Below are 4,915 nucleotides of genomic sequence, written 5' to 3'. Positions count from 1 at the left end.
ATCCACATCCCTTCATCCTCCACTTCGCACACACACACACACACACACACACACACACACACACACACACACACACACACACACACACACACACACACACACACACACACACACACACACACACACAGTGCCCAGGTCTCCTTGGAGGGCTTTCTCTCCTTTCCACCTGCCTTTACATGAACACAGTCACAGCTGGCTAAGCAGTAAAGCACCAGCTGTATGAACAGAAAATACACAAACTGAAATTCTGCCCAATGCTCCAGATATTTTAAAACATTTGCTTTTTAAGAGCAAACCTCCTATAGGTTTAGATGTTAAAATGCTTTGTGTTTTAGCACATGTCAAAAAGGTCATTTCTTCAGTAGGACTGCATCAAGATCAGTTTGACTGATGTTAAAGGACTAGTTCACCCCAAAATTAAAACTTTGTCCATGAAGTTCCAATCAGCGCTGGCTTTCATTAGCCGTGTTTCCACTATCAAACCAAAAGAGCATGCTGCTAACTTCCCATGTTTTCATATCAGGCGAGCAGCAGCTAACCTCAACATTTAAGACATTTTAAACAATATTTCGATGAAAAGTCACTTTTAGACACCAATGAGTGTTTGAAATAACTTTTGATTGTGATCCGAAGTGAATTCTAATTACCGTCTGAGGCAGAAATATCTTATAAATTTGCATGTGATGCTAAAGGCTAACCATTGCTATAATAAATACACATTAATCAAATGGAAACACCAGGGACCACTTAAAGAATCTTAAGAAGCTTATTTGCATGTATATTACTGGCATATTGGCTGTTTAGTAGTAGCCTAATTATAAAGCACATATTAATGCTTTATTCTGCAAGAGCATATTTTAGACCTCTTACCGCATACCTAAACTTAACAACTACTGTACCTAGCTAACTATTAATAAGCAGCAAATTAGGAGTTTATTTAGGCAAAAGTCTGAGTCAATAGCTAGTTAATAGTGAAAATTGTTCCCAAACTAAAGTGTGACCAAAATAACCCCACTTATTTTGTGTTCCATGGAAAAGAGAAGTGCGCACATGTTTGGAACAACATGAATGTGAGTCAATTTGTGGATGAACTTTAACTCTTCTTGCACTCTGTATGACACGTCCATACATTCACATCAAAACCCTTCATCCCTGTCACTTTTTCTTTTTCCACAGCCACTTGCTGCGTCTGGCCACTGCAGCATATGTACATGCACACACTCACTCTGTGAAAGCTAATGCTTTATGACAAGTGTTCTCGCATCAGTTCCCCTGACCCTGACTTGAGTCATCGTTAGTCTCATGAGTTCTTATATGCAATTTAAACAGACGTTTCATAAATTTATAATAAATGTGTGGATGTGTACTGTATGTATGTTTTTCTTGCTGCTCTTGCTTTGTTGGACTCTCTCTTTCTCATTAATTTTGCTGTATAAGCTCATGTGAGGATGGACTGTGGTGAAGGCAACTGTTTACTGCCCTGCAGGCTGGCTTTATGAGAATCAACTCCAGCTTTGATGATTATATGTTTAATTAGCTGTGCAGAAATGAGGGAATATGATGAGCTGTGCATTAACTAAAATGATCTCCTTTTTTAATTTTTTTTTAAAACATCATTAGGCTTGGAACAACGGTGAGGAAACTCATCATATGTAATAATAGAGAGTTTAAGTGATAATTCACCCCAATATTAATATTCTGTCATCATTTATTAATTGTTATTTAAAAAGCGTTTGACTTTCTTCCATGAAACTTTTCTGAAGAATCTATTCTAACGAATAGGGACAGAGCTTTTTAAAGCTTCAAAAAGTATCATAAAAATGTTGCAAACAACTTGTGTGCTATATTCAAAGTCTTCTTAATTTGTGTGATAGAGCTTAAGGTTGGAAAGAGACTTTAATTTAAGTTATAATTTACTAAAAATCTTGATATCAGCCCAAGCTCTCAGTGGCACATTCATTCGTTTTTGAGCAAAGTAGTGATGTCAGATTTTTGACTGAATCATTCTCTGAAAAATAATCTTCTGATATCCTTCCGAAGAAAATCATTCTTCTCATATTTTCAGTATTGTTCAGGTTTGATCCAGTTCTCAAAACCCTTCTAATTTTTTTTGTTCACAAACCTGATTCAATACTTGAGTTCGTCTCATTGACCCTTTTGAGTAATCTCCAGTTAACAGTATATTACACTGAAAAAGAAATCAGTAGAAAAATTGAAAGGTTACTGGTCATTTTCTGCCAGGACATTATCCATTAAGTGTACCAACATTTCCTTTAACCCTAATAAACAACAAAATGCAATGCAATGTGTAATTCAAAATAGGGGTAAAGCACCAGTGAAAAATCAATACCGAAAATTCCTTCATATTAACAGTACAATGTGCCCTATTTTACAGACTTTTCTTAGAATATAGAGGTGAGCATTATATGAGTGAATAATGATTTAAATTTCAGTCTGTTTTCACACATATGTAAAACAGCACATATGTATAAAGAACAACTGGAATATTAGGTTATATGGACTGATATTAGGTCATATGGCTTTTGCATAGTTTTTGAAGCTTTAATCTTCCAGTCCCCATTAATAATTGTCATTCATAGGTACATTCTTCAAGGTTTCTTCTTTTGTGTTCCATAGAAGAAAGAAATGGGTTTGGTATGATATCCATAAATTATTATAGAATTTTCATTTTTGGATAAAGAAGTCCATCAAGTCATGAATCTGTCAATATCCTGCAAATAACTCTCTTGCTATTACAGCTTTGTAGCTATAGTGTTCTGTACATCTCTATTTATTTTCCCTTTCTCCTTCACATGCATGCATGCTGCATTTCCGTCATCTGTGTGTCAGCATTGACTGGAAGAGATGAACTGTTAAAGTGCTGTCTCAGCTAGAGCTCTGGCCAGTCTGTCTCTGCATTTCTCAGTCTTTCTTGGTGAAAGCAACAGTCTTTTGTGTTGCATAAATATTTTAAACCGACTGAAGTTGTGTACAAACAAAGCTCCCTCACTCTCTCGATCTCTCTTGTCATTTAATTAAGTTCAATGTGTTCTGACAGGATCAATGATACCTTTTCTGGTTAAACAAAGAAATAACAGATTGATAGACGAATGGGAGTAGCTGAACTTCTGCTGTGTAATGTTCTGTCTGCAAGCATGAAGATGAGCTTTGCAGAATGTGTTGGAGAGATCAGGTGCTGGATTCTCTTGCTGTTTGATGAGCTTTTCATGCTTAATTAGACTCACATTTCACACATCAAAAATCAGAACCTCCTTTTCTTAGTGTGTTGATGCCCGACGCGTGTTCTGGTTTGCAATTGCCCATCAGTATGAGGCTCCCTCGCGGCCCAGCAGGCAAACACATGCAAACCTGCTCACTGTCACACACACATGTACTGTACTCTCAGACACAAGCATACATTCTGTATAAAGGTGTAAGTGCGTACCAGGACCCCTGCTGGTCTCTGTTGATCTGTTCTGCGGAGAGTCTTAATTAGTTATGGGAGATTTACCCAGCATGCTCCTTTAAACACATGTCTCTTTGACCTCTCTTCTTTCTCGCAGTTTCATTCTCTTTCCTTTTTTTTCTCTCATGTTGCCCTCTGTTTATTTCTGCCATGGTATAAAAAATAAAAAAAAATTTTTTAATTAATAAATCAGTTAAAAGTAATTGCAGGTAAAAAAAAAAGACTTAATAGACTAGTTTTTCTCTCAGAAAAGTCTGATTTTTGAATCATACATATGCATTTGAGAGAAAAAAAGTCAGAGTTGTGAGACAAAAAGTCGCAACTGCCATTTTCATTTTTTTATTTCCAGGCAGAAAAAAAATAGCATTGCAAAATGTAAACAGAATTCTGAGAAAAGAAATTTTCAGAATTGCAAGATATAACCAAAGAATTGCAAGATGTAAACTGGTGAGTTTATATGTCACAATTCTGACTTTTTTTTCCCTCAGATTTGAGAGTTTATCTCTTGCAATTCCGAGTTGAGGAAAAAAAATCTGAATTATTAGATAAAAAGTTGCAATTGCCTTTTTTGTTTATTTTTTAATTTTGTGGCAAGATGCACTTCCATGGTTTGTCTTTCTTTATGTATATATTATAGCATTGTGAGGACATTACAGTACAAGTTGTCTATTTTACCTTTATGTTCTTGTGTTTCATGTCTTGGAAAATCTATTTTCTCTTTTACACATATATACTGAATATAATCTTTATATATATTACATGATCATTCTATACCTTGATTGTTCCATTAACTAGTCAGTGTGCCAAGTGTTAGCATGCTATCTTGTTTTTAAATCTTTGACCAGCTGGCAGGCTAATCTCTTATTTCATTACATGGATATTAAGTGTTTGGCCGTGTCTTAGATTTTATTTTTCAGGCAGCCCATATTAATGATAATACAATTCCTGACTGGGCCCTGTTTCTAAAGTTAGGAGTGGTAAACACTAAATGAATGGAGAGCTGTAAAAAAAAGAAGGGAAAAAAAATAAATAATATCTGTCCTTTTCTATTCCAGCATATTTTCAAAGCTGTGGTTGAACATCGCTAATTTTCCATCTGCAGCACACATGCACACTTTGTCAGTACTCTGCATATTTTATTATGGGTAGGGTTTTTCCAATTATGAGCATGATCACATTAAAATAATCACAGTATTTTGTTTGCATTAGCTTCAAGTACTGCCTTAATCGCATTATGAGGGTAGATATAAATTTGATGGCAAGATATAAAATAAAACATTATTCTTAAAGAAGAACTGTGATTTTTTTTGTCATTTCCTTTAGCTATTTTTAGTCAGGTATTATTATTAATATGTACTCCTTTCCTGCACAAACTGACTAAATAATAATTTAATGAACTGAGTTTTTCTAAATAAGGGATAATCCATGGCTAGTGATTTTAATGCATGA

Source organism: Cyprinus carpio, chromosome A1, assembly GCF_018340385.1.
Source record: "Cyprinus carpio isolate SPL01 chromosome A1, ASM1834038v1, whole genome shotgun sequence".
In the NCBI taxonomy this organism is placed as follows: domain Eukaryota; kingdom Metazoa; phylum Chordata; class Actinopteri; order Cypriniformes; family Cyprinidae; genus Cyprinus; species Cyprinus carpio.
The sequence above is the reverse complement of the archived record's forward strand: the minus strand, read 5'-3'. Positions refer to the sequence as shown.